Source organism: Callithrix jacchus, chromosome Y (genome assembly GCF_049354715.1).
Source record: "Callithrix jacchus isolate 240 chromosome Y, calJac240_pri, whole genome shotgun sequence".
In the NCBI taxonomy this organism is placed as follows: domain Eukaryota; kingdom Metazoa; phylum Chordata; class Mammalia; order Primates; family Cebidae; genus Callithrix; species Callithrix jacchus.
In genome coordinates this window covers 12,237,793-12,248,078 of record NC_133525.1, presented here as the reverse complement: position 1 = coordinate 12,248,078, position 10,286 = coordinate 12,237,793, and the positions used below count along the sequence as shown (strand labels likewise).

General features: G+C 39.3%; 2 pseudogenes; one reads left to right on the top strand and one right to left on the bottom strand.

Moving 5' to 3' along the window:
• The first annotated feature begins 2,547 nt into the window (after positions 1-2,547).
• On the top strand, positions 2,548-4,065 carry LOC144581301 (NADH-ubiquinone oxidoreductase chain 4 pseudogene; annotated as a pseudogene).
• A 4,972-nt stretch (positions 4,066-9,037) lies between these two features.
• Positions 9,038-10,001, bottom strand: LOC128930906 (2-methoxy-6-polyprenyl-1,4-benzoquinol methylase, mitochondrial pseudogene; annotated as a pseudogene).
• Between the last annotated feature and the right edge of the window lie 285 nt (positions 10,002-10,286).

Sequence of the window (10,286 nt, the reverse complement as noted above, 5' to 3'; positions counted from 1 at the left end):
GGGTCCAACCACAGCTTTATGCCCATTGTACTAGAATTTATTTATTTCCAAGATTTCAAAGTATGAGCCTCATACTTATATATCGTATCACTGTAAAGCTAAAATAGCATTAACCTTTTAAGTTAAAGATTGAGAGAACCCGTCTCTCTACAGTGAATGCCTCAACTAAACATCTCACCATGACCAATGGTGATTCTGTCAATAATTGTAACCTTGTTTTACATCACCCAATTAAAGATATTGAGTTTTACTTTCTACACTACCCCATCACCAAAATTGACTAGAACACAAAAACATAAAACAACTTGAGAACTAAAATGAACCAAAATTTATTCGCCTCCTTCAATATCCCGACAATCCTAGAAATCCCCCTAGTAATATTAATCATTATATTTCCTGCCATATTAATTATACCTCCTAATAACCTAATTAATAACCGACTCTCCTCTCTTCAACAGTGATTAGTTCAACTTAAACTAAAACAAATGATAATAACTCATACTACTAAGGGACGAACTTGGTCTCTCATGCTTCTAGCCCTGATCATTTTCATCGCATTAAATAATCTTCTCGGACTTACACCCTATGCATTTACACCAACCACTCAACTATCAATAAATCTAGATATAGCAATTCCTCTATGAGCAGCAACTCTACTCATAGGGTTACGATTTAAAACAAAATCATCTCTTGCCCATTTCCTACCACAAGGAACACCCGTACTACTTATCCCAATGTTAATTATTATCGAGACAATCAGCCTCTTCATTCAACCAGTAGCTCTAGCTGTACGACTAACAGCCAACATCACAGCAGGTCACCTGTTAATACATCTACTTGGAGACACTACACTATCATATCCATCTACCTATCTTCCTCCACAATTACTATTATCATTATCATTCTATTAATCACCCTAGAATTAGGTGTAGCACTCATCCAAGCCTATGTATTCACACTTTTAGTAAGCTTATATCTACATGACAACTCATAATGACACACCAAACACATGCCTATCACATAGTTAACCCAAGCCCTTGACCACTAGCAGGAGCCCTATCAGCATTTTTGCTTACATCTGGCCTAATTATATGATTTCATTTCTATTATATTCCCCTCCTTACTGCAGGGCTACTAGCTAGCACAATAACAATATTTCAGTGGTGGCGCGACGTAGTACGAGAAGGCACATATCAAGGCCATCATACCACTCCCGTACAAAAAGTCCTTCGATATGGGATGATCCTATTTATTATCTCAGATGTATTCTTCTTTGCTGGCTTCTTCTGAGCATTTTACCACTCCAGCTTAGCCCCAACCCCACAAACAGGAGGACATTGACCCCCTACAAGTATTTTTCCTCTTAACCCAATAGAAGTACCCCTACTAAATACAGCTGTACTACTTTCATCAGGAGTCACAATTACTTGGGCACACCACAGCCTAATAGAAGCCAATCAAAAAGAATCAGCTCAAGCACTGACCATAACTATTGCACTAGGAATCTACTTTACCTGTCTACAAATATCAGAATACTCTGAAACCTCATTTACTATCTCCGACAGAATTTATGGGTCCACATTCTTTATAGCTACAGGCTTCCATGGCCTCCACGTTATTATCGGAACTACCTTCCTCGCCACCTGCTATTTTCACCAACAGCTATATCACTTCACATCCAACCACCACTTCGGATTTGAAGCCGCTGCATGGTACTGACATTTCGTAGATGTAATATGACTATTCCTCTATATCTCTATCTATTGATGAGGGCCTTACTCTCTTAGCATAAACAGTACTATTGACTTCCAATCAATAAGCCTCATATAACTCGAGAGAGAGTAATAAATCTAGCACTAACCCTAACAACTAACATCCTCCTAGCCCTACTTCTAATTACCATCACATTCTGACTCCCCCAACTAAATGCATATACAGAAAAACACAACCCTTATGAATTTGGGTTTGACCCTACAACCTCTGCCCACCTGCCCTTCTCTATAAAATTCTTCTTAATTGCTATTACATTCCTCCTGTTTGACCTAGACATCACCTTACTACTACCTCTACCATGGGCAACCCAAACAAACAACTTAATACTAACAATCAACATGATTTTTGCCCTACTTATTATTCTAGTATTGGGATTGGCCTATGAATGGACCCAAAAGGGATTAGACTGAGTTGAGTGTATATAGTTTATTTAAAACAAATGATTTCGACTCATTAGATTATGAAAACTCATATTTACCAACACATGCCTTTCATTTATATCAACGTCACACTAGCATATTTCATATCACTGTTGGGACTATTAATTTAACCATATCACCTAATATCATCTCTACTATGTTTGGAAGGCATAATATTATCACTATTTATTATAACTACACTCACAACTCTAAATATATATTTAATATTAATGTATATAATACCCATTACTCTTCTAGTGTTTGCTGCATGTGAGGCTGCAGTAGGCCTAGCCTTATTAATCTTAATCTCTAACCTGTACAGCTTAGACTATGTCCAAAACTTAAATCTACTCCAATGCTAAAAATTATTTTACCAACAATCATAATACTACCAACAATATGACTTTCAAAAAATCATGTAATATGAGTTAATACAATAACATGCAGCCTATTAATCAGTATTTTTACCCTTCTAATATTATATATGCCAAATAACTCATGTAATCTATCACTGACTTTCTTCTCAGACCCATTAACATCACCTTTATTAATACTAACAGCCTGACTACTACCACTAATAATTTTAGCAACACAACAACACTGGTACAACAACCCCATCCCATGAAAAAAACTATATATCTCAATACTAATTTTTTAACAAATCTCCCTAATCATAACTTTTTCAGCCACCGAACTAATTTTATTTTATATTCTATTCGAGACCACCCTAATCCCCACCCTAATTATTATTACTCGCTGAGGGTACCAGCCAGAACGTCTTAATGCCGGCTCGTATTTCCTATTCTATACATTAGCTGGATCTCTTCCTCTACTAATTATGCTCCTGTACTATTTAAGCAGTTTAGGGTCCCTAAATATGCTCACAATAACTATTAACACTAAAGAAATACTACTATCCTGAACTAACAACATTATATGACTAGGGCGCATAATGGCCTTTATAGTCAAAATACCTCTATATGGACTACACCTGTGACTCCCTAAAGCCCATGTTGAAGCCCCAATCGCTGGCTCAACAGTACTCGCAGCAATTCTACTAAAACTAGGTGGCTATGGTATAATACGAATTACCCCTATACTTAACCTTCTGACAGAAAAAATAAGTTACCCCTTTCTCATCTTATCCTTACGAGGTATAGTTATAACAAGCTCCATCTGCCTGCCACAAGCAGACCTAAAATCACTCATCGCCTATTCTTCCGTTAGCCACATAGCACTTGTTATTCTAGCCATTCTTATCCAAACCCCCTGAAGCCTTACCGGCGCAATAATCCTAATAATTGCCCATGGACTTACTTCATCTCTACCATTCTGCCTAGCAAACTCTAACTATGAACAAATCCACAGCCGAACTATAATGTTCACACGAGGTCTTCAAGCACTATTCCCACTACTAGCACTATGATGATTACTAGCTAACCTCGCCAATCTTGCCCTACCCCCAACTATTAATTTAATAGGAGAACTGCTAACAATCTTAGCCCCCTTTTCCTGATCTAATTTTACCATCATATTCACAGGATTCAACATACTAATCACAGCCCTGTACTCACTTCATATATTTACTTCAACACAACGAGGTCCATTAACATATAGCACTAGCAATGTAAAACCCCTATTTACACGAGAAAACACACTTATACTACTGCACATAGCACCAATCCTCCTACTCACCCTAAACCCTAAGGTAACCATATGTTTTACACCCTGTAGCTATAGTTTAATAAAAACATTAGATTGTGAATCTAATAATAGAAGCCCACAACTTCTAAACTACCGAGAAAGCATGCAAGAACTGCTAATTCATGCCCCCAAGCTTAACAACTTGGCTTTCTCAACTTTTAAAGGATAGTAGTTATCCATTGGTCTTAGGAACCAAAAACATTGGTGCAACTCCAAATAAAAGTAAAAATACACTCTTCAATAATTCTAATAACAATAATTACACTGCTGGCGCCTATCATAATTACTCTAATTAACCCAAACAAAAACCTCCTATACCCTCACTATGTAAAATTAGCCATCATTTATGCCTTTACCATCAGCATCCTATCGATAACAATATTTATCTTTACAGGCCAAGAATCCGTAATCTCAAACTGACATTGAATAACAATCCAAACTATCAAATTATCGCTAAACTTTAAGATAGACTTCTTCTCTATTATATTTACCCCTGTAGCACTATTTGTTACCTGATCAATCGTAGAGTTTTCAATATGATATATAAGCTCAGACCCAAACATCAACCAATTCCTCAAATACCTACTTATTTTCCTCGTAACAATACTAATTCTAATCACAGCTAATAATTTGTTCCAACTTTTCATTGGATGAGAAGGAATAGGCATTATATCATTTCTACTAATTAGCTGATGACACAGCCGAACAGACGCTAACACAGCAGCCCTACATAACCGCATTGGAGACATCGGCTTTATTCTAGCAATGACATGATTCTTTCTATACTCCAACTCATGAGATTTCCAACAAATATTCATTCTTGACTCCACTTCAAATTCTTTTCCCCTAATAAGCCTTCTCTTAGCGGCAACAGGAAAATCTGCCCAATTCGGCCTACACCCATGACTTCCATCTGCCATGGAAGGACCTACACCAGTTTCAGCACTACTACATTCCAGCACAATAGTTGTTGCAGGAGTTTTCTTAATTATTCGTTTCCACCCCCTAATCGAAAATAACCCCCTCATCCAAACACTAACTCTATCAATAGGCGCAATCACCACTCTATTCACAGCAATCTGTGCTCTAACACAAAATGATCTAAAAAAGATCGTAGCCTTCTCAACCTCAAGCCAACTAGGCCTTATAACAGTAAGAATCGGCATTAACCAACCACACCTAGCCTTCCTTCACATCTGTACCCACGCCTTCTTCAAAGCCATACTATTCCTATCTGCAGGATCTTTTATTCACAGCCTATACAATGAACAAGATATCCGCAAAATAGGAGGCTTATTTAAGACCCTACCCTTCACATCCTCCTCCCTCATTATCGGCAGCTTTGCACTTGTAGGTGTACCCTTTCTCACAGGCTTCTACTCAAAAGACCTGATCATCGAGACCGCCAACACGTTGTATACCAACGCCTGAGCCCTAACAACTACTCTTGTAGCCACCTCCCTCACAGCTATATACAGTATCCGCATTATCTTCTTTGCCTTAACAGGATACCCTCGCTTTACAACTCTCATCTTAATTAATGAGAATAACCCTATGCTAATAAACCCAATCAATCACCTAGCAGTGGGTAGCATTTTCACCGGGTTTCTTATTTCTAATTGTGTTCCTCCTACCTCACACCCCCAAGTCACTATACCATGACACCTAAAACTTACAGCGTTAGGCGTAACCATGCTAGGACTACTTGTAGCAATATAACTTAGTTTGATAACTAACAATATAAAATTAAGCACCCCATTAAAAACCTTCTACTTCTCTAACATACTAGGCTTGTACTCAACCACTATACACCGACTCAACCCCCATTCAAGCCTATCCACAAGCCAAAACCTTACCTCAGCCCTATTAAACCTCTTCTGACTAGAAAAATCTATATAAAAAATAACAACACAAACTCAAATTTCGATCTCCACAACCTCATCAACTCAAAAAGGCCTAATTAAGCTTTACTTCCTATCCTTCTTCATTACACCAACACTAGCACTACTCCTAACAATTTAACCCCCACCCCGAGTAAGCTCAATTGCAATATGCATTCCCATAAACAAGTTACTAAAACTACTCAAATACCATAATTATACAAAGCAGGAGCACCTGTAGGATCCTCACGAATTAACCCTGGCCCATCACCCTCATAAATCATTCAACTTGACACAGTGTTATAATTAACCACAATCTCTACCGTTTTAACAGGGTTCCCACCTAGCAAGAATACCATAATTATCTCCATCATTAAACCGAACATGAAAATACCTAAAATATCTGTACTTGACACCCACGTTTCAGGATGCTCATCAATTGCTATCACCTCAGTGTAACCAAAAACTACCATCATACCCCCCAAATAAATCAAGAAAACCACAAGCCCCATATAAGGCCCACCAAAGTATAACGTAATCACACAACCTACGGCACCACTAAAAATTAACACTAACCCACCATAAATAGGCGAAGGCTTAGAAGAAAACCCCACAAAACCTATTACTAAAATAATACTTAATGAAAATAAAGCATATGTCATTATTCCCACATGGACTATAATCATGACTAATGATATGAAAAACCATTTTTGTATTTCAACTATAAGAATACTAATGACCTCTTCCCGTAAAACCCACCCTTTAGCAAAAATCATCAACGAGTCATTCATTGATCTCCCCACACCATCCAACATCTCCTCTTGATGAAATTTTGGCTCACTTCTAGACACTTGCCTAATTATTCAGATTACCACAGGCCTATTCCTAGCAATACACTACACACCAGAAACCGCTACCCCTTTCTCTTCAGTCGCCCATATCACCCGAGACGTTAACTATGGCTGAATAATCCGCTATTTACATGCTAACGGTGCATCCATATTCTTTATTTGCCTCTTCTTCCACATCGGCCGAGGCTTATATTACGGGTCATTCCTTTTTCTGAAGACTTGAAACATCGGTACAATCTTACTACTTGCAACCATAGCCACAGCATTCATAGGCTATGTACTCCCATGAGGCCAAATATCGTTTTGAGGGGCTACAGTAATTACAAACCTTTTATCAGCTATCCCATATATTGGGTCTGACTTAGTCCAATGAATCTGAGGCGGGTTTTCAGTGGATAAAGCTACCCTCACACGATTCTTTACTTTCCACTTCATTTTACCTTTCATTATTGCAGCTCTGACTACCATTCATCTTTTGTTTCTGCATGAAACAGGCTCAAGTAACCCATCAGGAATCACCTCAGAACCTGGTAAAATTTCATTTCACCCATACTATACAACTAAAGACATTCTTGAACTGATCTTCCTCTTCCTAACCCTAACAAGTTTAACCCTATTTACACCTGACCTTTTAACAGACCCAGACAACTACACACTAGCAAACCCCCTAAACACCCCACCCCACATTAAACCAGAGTGATATTTCCTATTTGCATATGCAATCCTACGACCCATCCCCAATAAACTAGGGGGCATTCTAGCTCTAGTACTATCCATCCTAATCCTAATACTCATCCCCATAATACACCTATCCAAACAACAAAGTATAGCATTCCAACCAATCACTCAAATCCTATTCTGAACGCTAGTAGCTGACCTAGTTACACTTACATGAATTGGGGGTCAACCAGTTGAACATCCATTCATCGCCATCGGCCAAACAGCATCTATCATATATTTTCTCATCATTATCACCTTAATCCCCCTCTCCGCTCTAATCGAAAACAAACTACTAAAATGATAAACGTCCTTGTAGTATAAATTAATACTCTGGTCTTGTAAACCAGAAATGGAGAACACCTACTCCCCAGGACAATCAGGGAGAGAATATCTAATTCCACCATCAACACCCAAAGCTGACATTCTAATATTAAACTACTCCCTGGATTCTAAACTTTATCTTATTGATGGCCCAACAATAAAGTACTTTGCAAGTACACACAACATTTCAAACTTTTATGTAATTAGTACATTATTGTTTTACCCCATGAATAATATCTAGTACTACAAATGCTTAACTATACATAGCACATTAACCCTAAACGTACATAAAATCCTTGACATACATGCTTACAAGCAAGAACTAATATTGTACATTGGACTATAATCCATACGATCCTTAACCCACATACCGCACTCCAAACATGGATATCACTCACCAATGTAAAACCATTCATCATACATCCGCACATTAACATATTGATTGGACATAGCACATTTAGTCAAACAGTTGACACAACCATGAATATCCACCAAATACACTTGGTCTCTTAATCTACCAACCTCCGTGAAACCAGCGACCCGCCCACATCTGCTAGTATTCTCGCTCCGGGCCCATATAGACAGGGCTTGGTTATCCTGAAACTATACCTGGCATTTGGTTCCTACCAAATGGCCTCAGGGCCATAAAACTGAGATCGCACATACATTCCCCTTAAATAAGACATCACAATGGTGTGGCGCTATCACTCTCTTGTTCTCGTGTCAGTGGATGCATGGGTGCCTCTTGTAGGAAAGGAATGTTCTCATCAGCATTGTCGGGAGACTCCTGGAAAGAGGTTCCAATTATCATCCTGTAGCACCTGACTGTGATTTGCCAGACTTTATGCTATCACCGTGCCTAATATTGAATGTCTTGGCAAATGCTGGTTCAGCACACAATTGTCATAATTATTAGTCCTCTGACTTGGGCCTAGATTTAGTCCTAGTAGGCTGAAAGGTTGATTCAGGTACCATTAAGTTTTCTGGTTAAAGTCATCATTGTGTTCAAATGATCTATCACCCACTCTGGAGGGCAGCACCAGCAGAGAAGCTATAAATACACTTCAAAACTGAGCCTTAGTGCTGGTTGTACCTTAACCACACACTCTACAGCCAAGAGAAATTAGCGATTGAGCAAAAAATGCAGACCAAATGCCTCTTGGAGATGGACTGAAACAACTCCAAAGAAAGCTGTAAAAAAGTGACAGGAATTTGTTCTTCTACTTGGAGAGTGTTTGATTCAAACATGAGTCCAACGTATGCATCCTTAAGAGGACATGCTCTGCTGTTGTCTCATTTGCCAGAATATCCTTCAGTTCCAGGCTTTCAACAGGGTGTAATTGGTTCATGCTCCATGATTAGAAAGGAATTAAAGTTTGAAGGCAGAATGAATGGCCACAATGCCTGATGTTAGACTTTCATAAGTGGCCTTGTGAAAGCCTGCATCTTCTATCATCTCCTTGAACTCTTTCTGAGACAGGAACATTTGGATACTCTCTACAAGGTATTGATAGGACTTCCAGTCTCCAGCAATGACCTCTCCAGGACAGGGATGACCTGGAAGCTATATAGATCATAATGCCTGGATATGAGGGGATTGTTCACTTGGCTAAATTCCAGACACAGAAACCGTCCTCCTGGTTTCAGTACCCGATGGGCTTCCTGGAGTGCCTGATCAATGTGTGTGACATTCCGAAGCCCAAAGGCAATGGTGTAAATATCAAACTTGTCATCATCAAAGGGAAGTTCTTCGGCATCTCCTAATACCCATGCAAGTCCAGCTCTGTATCCTTGAGCCAAGGCTTTCTGCTTTCCAACCTTTAGCATCTCCTTGTTGATGTCACACACCATGACATGAGACCCACCCAAGGAATCTTCTTCATTCTGGTACTCTTTGGCAATTTCTTCCCAGGATAAACTTTGTTGGGCCCTTAACTGACTCTTCTGTTTTCTCTGATGCTGGGACTGAACATAATTTAGGAACCGGAATGCAATGTCACCTGTGCCTCCAGCAACATCAAGCAGCTGGGTCCCAGGAAGTGGATGTATATTCCAGAGCAGTAAATCCTTCCAAAGAGGATGGATACCAAGACTCATCATATCATTCATCACATCATACTTCTTAGCCACACTTTCAAACACCTGATGGACTTTGCCCCACTTTTTCTCTTCCGACACAGTCTGAAACCCAAAGTGAGTTTCCGTTACCTGCTTCTCTTTGGGGCCAAGAACCACGAAGCCCGAGGAGCTGACAGCCCCGCATCACCCGCCACCACCTACGACTGCAATAGTTCCATAGAGCCAAGCTTCTGGGAGCCGCCATCTTGGTACTCGAGTTAAAAGGCTAGAATGAGATTTTAATATAATATTTAACTCTAGCATTTACTTTTTACAAAAAATAAATATTTTCCCTCCTCTCTGGATAACTAGGTTCTGGGAAATGACTATCAGGGAGATGGAGAAGGCCTGTCTTTTCTTCTGACTTTCAGTGACCTCAGGAAATGTCTCACAATATTCTTTACACTAAAGCTGCCAGAATTAAACCAGAACCCTAAGTGCCTTAGCAGAGCCCTGTGTCTGAGAAAGAGGCTGCGCTTGAGCTGGTCTCAGTTTGCTCT